This window comes from Engystomops pustulosus, chromosome 1 (assembly GCF_040894005.1).
Source record: "Engystomops pustulosus chromosome 1, aEngPut4.maternal, whole genome shotgun sequence".
Taxonomy (NCBI): Eukaryota; Metazoa; Chordata; class Amphibia; order Anura; family Leptodactylidae; genus Engystomops; species Engystomops pustulosus.
In genome coordinates this window covers 11,014,835-11,028,232 of record NC_092411.1, presented here as the reverse complement: position 1 = coordinate 11,028,232, position 13,398 = coordinate 11,014,835, and the positions used below count along the sequence as shown (strand labels likewise).

At 44.1% G+C, this 13,398-nt stretch overlaps 1 protein-coding gene across 4 annotated transcripts in view; it reads left to right on the top strand.

The window, feature by feature from the left end:
* Nucleotides 1–13,398, top strand: part of ZBTB7C (zinc finger and BTB domain containing 7C) — a 113,343-nt gene that overhangs the window by 79,741 nt on the left and 20,204 nt on the right. The window lies entirely within an intron of this gene.

Below are 13,398 nucleotides of genomic sequence, written 5' to 3'. Positions count from 1 at the left end.
ATGTCAATGCAACAGTGCTATACTGTACTTCTATACTACCCCCGTATAATGTCTAAATTATAGCGTCACATAGTACCTATATAATATCCCCAATATAATGTCTAAATAATAGTGTCACACAGTACCTATATAATACCTCCATATTGTGTGTAAATAAAGTTTCCTATAACGTTTCCCAATGTAATACTCAATTGAGGAGGATTACTATGTAACTAAACGGAGCAATGGGATGTGTGACTATGATGTTTACAGAATAATCTTAATCCCACTCGCTTCTCATTGTAGCCCCCAATTCATCCCCCTGGCACTGTAGCTTGACACCCTGTACCCGGGCAGGACCTGCATTGTGCCATGTGGTGTTTGCATTGTCTAATCCTCCCTTCTCCCCTCCTGCAGCCCCACACCCTTCTCCCCCTCCCCTCCTGCAGCCCCACACCCTCCTCCCCCTCCCCTCCTGCAGCCCCACACCCTTCTCCTTAGAATATCCTCTCGCCTGCCGTCCCCACCCTGGGTGTCAGTGACTCAGTCCTACACCCTGCGTGATACCATTCCCTGCCATCTGCTGTGGATTCCACTTGTAGTATATATATATATTTTCCATGTATACACATCCGGGTGGGCACAGCCTCTCCCCCCGATACCTCGGACTTATCACCGCGTGTTTATCGGACTCTTTCCATTCTCTTCTAAGCTCTTGGAGATGTTGCGGTCGGGAAATGGTCTGAATTTTATTTTAGAAAGGAAGAGAACCCACCCAGAGTGGGCTGCAGCTGAAATAGTATCTCCCCGGCTCTTCCCAAACTTTGGTTTATTTTGGGGAGGGGGGCAGTGAGTTGTTTCCTGTGGGCACCTGAACAGAGAGTAGAATTATACGGATATATTTGGGTCTCCAGATGGGAGTCTGCGTTCTGGAGAGGTGACCGAGGGCTGAGGAGTTCAAGAAAACTTCAGAGATGTTTTCTCTTGTCTTGGTGGCGAACCACAAACTTCCACTGTGAGTCACCACAAACGACAAGCCTGGGCGCCCCCCCCCGGCACCCCACCGCCCCGTCCCCCGGTGGAGGGATACATATTCTGGCCACCTGCATGCTAAGCATTTCCAAGCATTCATGTGTTCTCAATAAAAATCCCATAAAAAATCTCTCCCAAAATCAGGCAAATGTGACTCTTCTCCCCTCATTTTCACATGAGATGAGTCAAGTTTAGTAGTTGCAGAGTCATATTTAAAATGAGGATCTTATCTTTCAGCTTATGGCTTTGTGAGCTACAGACAGCAAAAGACATAGTTGGAAATGTGAGAGAGAAAGATCTAATTCCTGCCTGTCTGTAAGTCCAGTTCTGCAGCACACAGAACCATAAGTGTTATGGGGTGTGAACAATGAGCTTCTTTAATATGACACCAGCAGCATGTGTCTGGGTGCTATAGAACAGAAGATAGGGGCATCTGAAGTGACACTACCCCTGCAAACACTAAACTTGACTCATCTCATGTACAATGGGATGAGGAGAGTCAGATTTGCCCCTCTTCAGGGTCCGACCTTTATGGTCATTCAATAAGTCATGTCAATATAACAGCGTCCAAAACCTATGGAAAGGGCAATGGGTGCAAATAGAGAGCCTTGTAAGTAGTACGTTGGCCGACAGCCAAAATAAGGACAACAATTGTCTGCGGAGCACAGTAATACTGAGTGACGGGTGCTGACGCTTCATGCATAATACTAGAATCAACTACTCCCTATAGAGAACTACAATCCCCATCATATACTGTAACTAAGTCATGTGTGGTACTGGCTGATTACCTTGGTGTGATTTGTTAGTAGCAGCAGGACTGTGAAAAATGGATTTATATTCCAGAATTCGTACACTGCTAGGTGGCATGGTGGATAAGGGGTTAGCATTATAGCCTTGCAGAACGGTGACTTAGTGGTTAGCATTACAGCCTTGCAGCAGGGTGGCTTAGTGGTTACCATTACAGCCTTGCAGCAGGGTGGCTTAGTGGTTACCATTACAGCCTTGCAGCACTGTGGCTTAGTAGTTAGCATTACAGCCTCGCAGCGCTGGGTCCTGGGTTCAAATTCCCAGGGTCAACATCTGCAAAGAGTTTGTATGTTCTCTCTGTGTTTGCGTGGGTTTCCTCCGGTTTCCTCCCACACCTCAAAACATACTGGCAAGTTGATTATATTGTGAGCCCCATTGGGGACAGGGACTGATTTGGCAAGTTCTGTGCAGCGCTGCGTAATCTGTGCGCTATATAAATAATTAATTATTATTATTATTACACTGCTGAGCCCTCTGCAACGAACTACCCCACCCCCGCTGACTCCTCTGAGTGGCTTCTGTAGTATTTAGCCAAAAGTCTGCTACAGCGTTTGGTCAGAGCAGAGGTAAAGGGCTGTGGATAAGTTCAATGCAGAGAGTTAAGAGCACAGCAGTGTGAGGATAAACGCCCAATGTACTTGCAGGAGCCAAAATGTTGAGAGATGAATGCGTTTTCACAGTCCTGTTACTAATACTAACAAACATAGAGGTATTATAACACATCTCTCCAGGGACAATACCTAACACTGGCTACAGAGAGCTAAGAGCACAGCAGTGTGAGGACACACCCCAGTGTAGTAGGGGAAGCTACTATCCTGGTATATAAATCCTGGCCTGTGAGTACTAATAACATACATAGATATATGATCACACATTTCTCCAGGGACAATATTTAACAATGGCTAAAGATTAGAGCACAGCAGTGTGAGGACACAGGGCACTCGGAGAAGCTACAATGCTGAGATATAAATGTATTTTTGCAGTCCTGTTACTACTAATAACATACATAGAGTTATTATTTCACAACTGCCCCAGGGACAATACCTAACAATGGCTACAGAGCGCTAAGAGCACAGCAGTGTGAGGACAGAACACAGTGCAGTTGAGGTAGCTACAAGCCTACAATCCTGCTATACAGGCAGTCCCGGGGTTACGTACAAGATAGGGTCCGTAGGTTTGTTCTTAAGTTGAATTTGTATGTAAGTCGAAACTGTATATTTTATAATTGTAGATCCAGACAAATTTTTTTTCAAAATTTTTTTGCAGTAATGGGACCAGGGATTATCAATAAAGTTTCATTACAGACACTTTTAAGCTGATTATTGCAGTCTGGGACTATAGTAACATCCAGAGAGGTCACCAGAGGTCACAGTGGGCAGAGGGGTCCGTCTGTAACTATGGGTCGTCTGTAAGTCGGGTGTCCTTAAGTAGGGGACCGCCTGTATTCATATATAACAATCCTGCAGCTGCTACTAAAATACATGGAGGTCTGATTACACAGGGAGAATACCTAACAGCGGCTGCAGAACGCTCAGAGCACAGCAGTGTGAGGACACACCCCTAGGAGGAGCTACATTCCTGAGATATAAATCTATTTTTGCAGAGATATATTTATCTCTCCAGGGCAATGTCTGACCCCCCCTGCGGTGGTTGGTGGCACTGCCAGCATGTGGCTTCTATATACTGTAGCGCAGTCACTATCGCCAGCAGCCAGACTGATTCATACACAATACATCACACAGGATTATTACATCACTTTTATTGCTGCTTCCACCCAAAAGGAAGCAAAAGACACAAAAGTGGAGATGGGGAGTGGATGAGAGATTCACAGGAGGACAATGGGACAGATGAGAGGTGCTCAGGACCACAGGGAGGGGATCTCCTTCCTGACAATACTCCCTCGCTCTCGCAGGATGTGTAGTGGTGGGATTGGTCTTCACCTTTCACTTCCATTCATCTTACTGCTTGGAAAGTTACCATCATGATGATAGGAGGAGGGTCAGTTGAGGGTGTTGGAAGGGTTACACGGCTCCTTATGCCAGGCAATGCCCAGTCCTTTTGGTAGAAATGATTGGTAAGAGGGTTTGGTGTAATTATGCTCCGGCGGTGCCACCAGACTGGTTTGACTTGGGGCTACTCCAAGTGACCCTGTGGGTTTAACTACTTTATAACCTGTGTAGGGATCTGGACTTCCCTACAACAGGATCACAAGGCTCCTACCTCTCGTAGGTTCAGCTGGCTGACTGGTGACATCAGTATGAGGCACCAGGGGTTAGGGAGGAAAGAAGTCACAGGCCAAGGTCAGCGCAAGTGGAGGTCAGACACAGTCTGGGTACAGTCCAAGGTCAGGGAAAGTGGAGGTCATACACAGTCCGGGTACAGTCCAAGGTCAGCGCAAGTGGAGGTCAGACACAGTCTGGGCACAATCCAAGGTCAGGGAAAGTGGAAATTGGGCATAGTCTGGGTACAAGCAAAAGGTCAGGGAAATTGAAGGTCAGGCATAGTCTGGATACAATCCAAGGTCAGGGCTTGTGGAGGTCAGGCATATTCTGGGTACAATCCAAGGTCAGGCATAGTCTGGGTACAAGCCGAGATTACTGAAAGTGGAGATCAGGCACAGTCTTGATACAAGCCAAAGGATAGAGCAAGTGAGGTCAGCCACAGTCTGGGTACAAGCCAAAGGTCAGGACAAGCGGAGATCGGGCATAGTCTGGGTACAAACTAAAAGTCAGAGCAAGTGGAGGTCAGGCATAGTCTAGATACTAGCCAAAGGTCAGGGCGGTTCAAAGTTAGATCTGAAAGATTTCTCCTATATTCAGCCAATAATCTCAGATCTATATGTATCTATATTTATTGTACTGGCTTTTATGAGACATTTTCTATTAATATGGAGGTTTCTTTGCTGCTTTTTGTATATAGTCTTGTAATGCATTGGTATTTTACTTATACGTAGTGTGTACAGACCTTTAGAGTCAGACTTTTTTTCTGTGTGTATGTTTATCCAGGTTGGTTATCTAAAATACAGTATTATGTTTTAAAATTATATGAATATTATTGTTACCTTTTTTCGGTACTAAAGTCTGGGCACAATCCAAGGTCAGGGTAAGTGGAGGACAGGTATAGTCTGGGACAATCCAAGGTCAGGGTAAGTGGAGGACAGGTATAGTCTGGGACAATCCAAGGTCAGGGTAAGTGGAGGACAGGTATAGTCTGGGACAATCCAAGGTCAGGGTAAGTGGAGGACAGGTATAGTCTGGGTACAATGCAAGGTCAGGGCAAGTGGAGGTCAGGCATAGTCTGGGACAATCCAAGATCAAGTCAAGTGGAGGTCAGGCATAGTCTGGGTACAATGCAAGGTCAGGGCAAGTGGAGGTCAGGCATAGTCTGGGTACAATGCAAGGTCAGGGCAAGTGGAGGTCAGGCATAGTCTGAGTACAAGCTAAAGGTCAGGGCAAGTGGAGGTCAGGCATAGTCTGGGTACAAGCTAAAGGTCAGGTCAGGCATAGTCTGGGTACAATCCAAAGTCAGGGCAAGTGGAGGTTAGGCATAGTCTGGGTACAATCCAAGGTCAGGGAAAGTGAAGGTCAAGTATAATCCAGGTACAATCCAAGGTCAGCGCAAGTGGAGGTCAGGCACAGTCTGGGTACAAGCTAAAGGTCAGGGCGGTTCAAAGTCAGATAAATTCCATCTGCTCTGAAATATTTCTCCTATATTCAACCAAAAGCCTTTTCCAGCTTTAACTCAGATTCCCTTTACACTGAGAATGATAAAGCAGGGAACTAAGAGCACAGCAGTGTGAGCAGATAAAAGTGGTGTCATGATGTAATATGGGTTATATTAATATCATGATGGGGGATATATAAGGATGGCGATGAGATAATGTAGTCTGTGCAATAACTGTGTTAGTGGGGGGTTGAATATTGCTGTGACTATGAGTCCAGGTTATTGAGGAGCACTGATAGCGCTGATGAGTGCTGGTTTACATGGAGGGATAATGGGGGTTAGGGTAATGACTATTTATGTAACTATGAGTCTAGTTAATTCACGAGCACTGATAGTCCTAATTAGTGAAGGTTTATAGGGAGCGATTCTTTCTCTTGCTGTGAGTAAGTGGCACTCCCTGCGGGCGAGGGGCACATGTAATAATCACGCCGCCCAGGTTTGAATAAACATGACTGGGATTTAGTGTTTTGTATGTGTCTAGCTACCTAGAATTTAACAGGTGCTGTAACACCTCTTTGCCCGGGGCTGAGCGCTCGCTGCTATTTGGGTGGGTGGTTTAATAACACATTATCCCTGAGACAAGATGTACAGAATGTAGGTGTGAGACCCGGCTGCATTGTCCTCTCTGTATTGTGTGTAATCTCCCCGCAGATGGGTGTCACCTCCTGGAGCTGGATAAAGGAATCACAGCGAGAAGGAGAATCCACTCCAAATCACTAGAAATAAAAGAAAACTTTCTATATTTACTGTTAATCTTCTGTGCCGATCCTAAAGCTTCCTATGGCAATTCAGGGGCGGTCCTGTACTAAGCAGGGGTGGGGTTTACTGAATTCCATATCATGGAATATTTTAATTGAGAGATAGTTTTATTCTTCCAAAATCTTCCTCCGCTTCTGGTTGAATGCTACAGACAGAGCATAGGGGAGGGGCTTTGACAGGGGCGTAACTTGAGGGGGTGCAGAGGTTGCGGTCGCACCCGGGCCCAAGAGGCTTAGGGGGCCCTTATGGTGTCACTTTCCCATATGAGAAGACTATTACTATAAAACATACATTATAGTCGGGGGCCCAGCACAGACATTGCACTGGGGCCCATCAGCTTCTAGTTACGCCACTGGGCTTTGAAGCCACTCCATGCAGAGAGCAAGGAGCACAGCAGTGTGAGGACACGCCGCCAGTCCATTTAGAGCTACAATTCTGGAATGTAAATAATTTTTCACAGTCCTGCTGCTACTAGTATCATACATTAACAGCTCTCCAGGGCCAATATCTAACACTGGCTGCAGTTTTACAAAGTTACAATTGGTTATGGATTCCCTTTTCCAGTGGTTATCTATCTTGATGATACTGATGACCGGACCGTAGGATAGGTCATCAATATTAGACCATTGGGGAGATATTTAGGACCCTTCACAATTAGCTGATTCTGCAGTCATAAGAACAGCTCCGTTCTGTGTGTAGTGGCCGATTGGTGTTACTACAGCTCAGCTTTGTCAGTGTAATCCTGGCCGTCAAGCTGTATCATACAGGGGGGGGGGGGGGTATTGGACACAATCCAGGTTGTTGGACAGAATGATTATAGACATCTACATAGCGGATTAGTTCTGGTAAAATGAGCCGAACAGAACAAGTTTCCGTACATAATGAGGGAGTCAGGTGTCAGGTTTGGTGAATTGTCTTGTATGGCAGGTGTGACCAGTGGGGGTGAGAGTGTAAGGCCGTATTCACACTACATTCAGTTTTCACGTAGTTTTAGGTTTAGTTTCTCCATGTAACAGATAAGAGACATTTACTGAACAGGTGAGACACATTTATGTCCCAGGTTTCCCCTGCAAAATGAAAAACTGCACCAAAAGCAGCAACAACCTCTGGGGCTACGTTCACGGTTTTCGTCTGGATTGCATTTCAAAATGCAATGGAAATGTGGCACCCGCCTTTTTGTGTGGATGCAATGGAAAACACTGGGTGCTATTTACCGATTACATACACTCACTGGCCACTTTATTAGGTACACCATGCTAGTAACGGGATGGACCCCCTTTTGCCTTCAGAACTTCCTCAGTTCTTCGTGGCATAGATACAACAAGGTGCTGGAAGCTCCTCAGAGATTTTGGCCCATAGTGACATGATGGCATCACACAGTTGCCGCAGATTTGTCGGCTGCACATCCATGATGTGAATCTCCCGTTCCACCACATCCCAAAGATGCTCTATTGGATTGAGATCTGGTGACTGTGGAGGCCATTTGTGTCCAGTGACCTCATTGTCATGTTCAAGAAACCAGTCTGAGATGATTCCAGCTTTATGACATGGCGCATTATCCTGCTGAAAGTAGCCATCAGATGTTACAGGGTACATTGTGCTCATAAAGGGATGGACATGGTCAGCAACAATACTCAGGTAGGCTGTGGCGTTGTACCAAGGGGCCCAAAGAGTGCCAAGAAAATATTCCCCACACCATGACACCAGCACCACCAGCCTGACCCGCTGATACAAGGCAGGAGGGATCCATGACACCACCACCACCAGCCTGACCCGCTGATACAAGGCAGGATGGATCCATGACACCAGCACCACCAGCCTGACCCGCTGATACAAGGCAGGATGGATCCATGACACCACCACCACCAGCCTGAGCCGCTGATACAAGGCAGGATGGATCCATGACACCACCACCACCAGCCTGAGCCGCTGATACAAGGCAGGATGGATCCATGACACCACCACCACCAGCCTGACCCGCTGATACAAGGCAGGATGGATCCATGACACCACCACCACCAGCCTGAGCCGCTGATACAAGGCAGGATGGATCCATGACACCACCACCACCAGCCTGACCCGCTGATACAAGGCAGGATGGATCCATGACACCACCACCACCAGCCTGACCCGGTGATATAAGGCAGGATGGATCCATGCTTTCATGTTGTTGACGCCAAATTCTGACCCTACCATCCGAATGTCGCAGCAGAAATCGAGACTCATCAGACCAGGCAACGTTTTTCCAATCTTCTACTGTCCAATTTCGATGAGCTTGTGCAAATTGTAGCCTCAGTTTCCTGTTCTTAGCTGAAAGGAGTGGCACCCGGTGTGGTCTTCTGCTGCTGTAGCCCATCTGCCTCAAAGTTGGACGTACTGTGCGTTCAGAGATGCTCTTCTGCCTACCTTGGATGTAACGGGTGGCGATTTGAGTCACTGTTGCCTTTCTATCAGCTCGAACCAGTCTGCCCATTTTCCTCTGACCTCAACAAGGCATTTCCGCCCACAGAACTGCCGCTCACTGGATGTTTTTTCTTTTTCGGACCATTCTCTGTAAACCCTAGAGATGGTTGTGCGTGAAAATCCCAGTAGATCAGCAGTTTCTGAAATACTTAGACCAGCCCTTCTGGGACCAACAACCATGCCACGTTCAAAGGCCACAAATCACCTTTCTTCCCCATACTGATGCTCGGGAGAACTGCAGGAGATTGACTTGACCATGTCTACATGCCTAAATGCACTGAGTTGCCGCCATGTGATTGGCTGATTAGAAATTAAATGTTAACGAGCAGTTGGACAGGTGTACCTAATAAAGTGGCCGGGGAGTGTATGTTTCACACCACATGCTACACGGATACCTGCAGTCTATCCCAGTCACTGCTCTGGTTGCCATCTCGTTCTCAATACAGTTTAAAATAATCAACCTCATCCACAAAGCTCTGCATAATGCTGCACCCCCCTATCTCTCCTCGCTCATCTCAGTTTATTGCCTAACCCGTGCTCTTCGATCTGCCAGTGATATTAGATTAATCTCTTCCTTAATTCGAACCTCTCAAGCACGTCTCCAGGACTTCACCAGAGCTGCACCAATTCTCTGGAATGCCCTTCCCTGGAATATCAGACTAATACCCACCCTCCAAATATAATGGCGCTATAGAAATAGTGATTATTAATAGTAGTAGTAGTAATGGAGAGATATATAGGATTTGCAACAAAATCTCTTAACGCATCCACCGAAATAGATGTGAGCATAGCCCTGTGGCTGCAATGCATGCTGGATATATTTTCACTGTCACCTTTCACTCTAGCTCAATAATCTACCAACCTAACCCCCCTGAAAGTTACCAAACTTATTTCCTTCAATGGTTCAGAACTATAAAATGCTATAAAAGTCACAGGTTGTAGATTAAAGATCTAGTCATGTAAAGGTCTCTGTAACCTTAAAGGGGTTTTCCAGGGCTGTTTTTGACTTGACTTTTCCTTAGTCATTCCTATTAAATCAGTGGAAGTAGACACCGGCAGCGATCATATGCGCATGACACGGCACTGCTGCCTCATTACTGCTTACTGCGTACAGTGCCATACAATGTGTAGTGGCAGCGCTTGGTATTGCAGCTCAATCTCATTGACTGTATTAAAGGGGTTCTCCCAAGGTGCAAAAAAATGGCTGCTTTCTTCCAAAAACAGCACCACACCTGACCATGGTGTATGCAGGTATAGCAACTCATCTGTATAGAAATGAATGGAGCTTAGTTGCAATACCACACAATACCCATGGTCAGGAGGGGCGCTGTGTTTGGAAGAAAGCAGCCATGTTTTTCAACCTCTGGAGAACCCCTTTAAGACTGATCTGTAATACAACAATCTATCCAATAATAGTTACAACACTGTCATTTAAAGCATAGCATGTGCAGCTCCCAATACTACATTGAGTATGGGGGTGCACGGTGTCAGACCCCCAGCAATATCATATACAGTACCTATTACCTAAAGATAGATGGTGAAAATTGAAATAATGAAAAACCCATTTTAACCCACTTTGACTAGGAACATGACTGGCTCCTTTCAAAAACAGCGCCACATTGTCCTCAGGCTGTGAGTGGTACTGCATCTCAGTCCTATTGACCATACGTGATCCAATATACTGTTGTCTAAGTATATGAACTGCACACAATGGATACTGGAGAACATATGATGAAACAGGTGTATTCACAGGTGCTAAATTTTGGGTTCATTTACAAAGGGGGGTTAAAAATAATGTGTAAAATCTATGTGTGGTCCTGAGCTCGGGGATTTAGCAGCCATTCTGGATGACGGTCTGCTCCACTGTGCTCCGTCCCGTTTTTCCTCTGCTAATGAGATGAGACACAAGAATGTAACCTGTCGCTGACATCTGACTATTATGTGCACTTAGCGGAGGCGCTAATGATAGAAAATTACACCGAGGTCCCGGTATTATCAGACTAGACGCACAGTGTCATCCCCTGTACTGCAGACCTACCTAATGCTCCCCAGTGATGAGCCCCGCGCCATCAGATCCTCATTTATTGCCAACAGATAATTCACATTTGTCCTTTCCATGGGATTTTACAGTTTTATGTAAATAAGTTTAATCATTGTATTAAGTTTGATGTCAGAGGAAGACAATGGACCCGACCAGACACAATGCACAGGCGCCGCTACAGTAGTATCCAGGCAAAGAAGCCGACTGCAAGCTAAAGTGTCAGGATTCCAGGCTACAAGTGATACATTGTAACAGACACAGAGCTGGAGAGGGATTTGTTCCATTGTCCAAGAATATAACTACTATAATACTGCCCCCTATGTACAAGAATATAACTACTATAATACTGCCCCCTATGTACAGGAATATAACTACTATAATACTGCCCCCTATGTACAAGAATATAACTACTATAATACTGCCCCCTATGTACAAGAATATAACTACTATAATACTGCCTCTTATGTACAAGAATATAGCTACTATAATACTGCCCCCTATGTACAAGAATATAACTACTATAATACTGCCCCCTATGTACAAGACTATAAACTACTATAATACTGCCCCCTATGTACAAGAATATAACTACTATAATACTGCCCCCATGTACAGGAATATAACTCCTATAATACTGCCCCCTATGTACAGGAATATAACTACTATAATACTGCCCCCTATGTACAAGAATATAACTACTATAATACTGCCCCCTATGTACAAGAATATAACTACTATAATACTGCCCCCTATGTACAGGAATATAACTACTATAATACTGCCCCCTATGTACAAGAATATAACTACTATAATACTGCCCCCTATGTACAAGAATATAACTACTATAATACTGCCCCCTATGTACAGGAATAGAACTACTATAATACTGCCCCCTATGTACAAGAATAGAACTACTATAATACTGCCCCCTATGTACAAGAATAGAACTACTATAATACTGCCCCCTATGTACAAGAATATACCTACTGTAATACTGCCCCCTATGTACAAGAATATAACTACTATAATACTGCTCCCTGTGTACAAGAATAGAACTACTATGATACTGCTCCCTATGTACAAGAATATGACTACTATAATACTGCCCCCTATGTACAAGAATATAACTACTATAATACTGCCCCCTATGTACAAGAATATAACTACTATAATACTGCCCCTATGTACAAGAATAGAACTACTATAATACTGCTCCCTGTGTACAAGAATAGAACTACTATAATACTGCTCCCTATGTACAAGAATATAACTACTATAATACTGCCCCTATGTATAAGAATATAACTACTATAATACTGCCCGCTATGTACAAGAATATAACTACTATAATACTGCCCGCTATGTACAAGAATATAACTACTATAATACTGCCCCCTATGTACAGGAATATAACTACTATAATACTGCCCGCTATGTACAAGAATATAACTACTATAATACTGCCCGCTATGTACAAGAATATAACTACTATAATACTGCCCGCTATGTACAAGAATATAACTACTATAATACTGTCCCCTATGTACAAGAATATAACTACTATAATACTGCCCCCTATGTACAAGAATATAACTACTATAATGCTGCCTCCTATGTACAGGAATATAACTACTATTATACTGCCCCCTATGTACAGGAATATAACAACTATAATACTGCCCCCTATGTACAAGAATATAACTACTATAATACTGCCCCCTATGTACAAGAATATAACTACTATAATACTGCCCCCTACGTACAAGAATATAACTACTATAATACTGCCCCCTATGTACAAGAATATAACTACTATAATACTGCCCCCTATGTACAAGAATATAACTACTATAATACTGCCCCTATGTACAAGAATATAACTACTATAATACTGCCCCCTATGTACAGGAATATAACTACTATAATACTGCCCCCTATGTACAGGAATATAACAACTATAATACTGCCCCCTATGTACAAGAATATAACTACTATAATACTGCCCCCTATGTACAAGAATATAACTACTATAATACTGCCCCCTACGTACAAGAATATAACTACTATAATACTGCCCCCTATGTACAGGAATATAACTACTATAATACTGCCCCCTATGTACAAGAATATAACTACTATAATACTGCCCCCTACGTACAAGAATATAACTACTATAATACTGCCCCCTATGTACAAGAATATAACTACTATAATACTGTCCCCTATGTACAAGAATATAACTACTATAATACTGCCCCTATGTGCAAGAATATAACTACTATAATACTGCCCCCTATGTACAGGAATATAACTACTATAATACTGCCCCCTATGTACAGGAATATAACTACTATAATACTGCCCCCTATGTACAGGAATATAACTACTATAATACTGCCCCTATGTACAGGAATATAACTACTATAATACTGCTCCCTATGTACAAGAATATAACTACTATAATACTGCCCCCTATGTACAAGAATATAACTACTATAATACTATCTCTTTGTGGCTGATGAGTAATAAGTCACATGCAGATGGCTGTAGCATCTAAGTAAGGGTTAAACAAAAGTGGGCACAGCACAGAACCA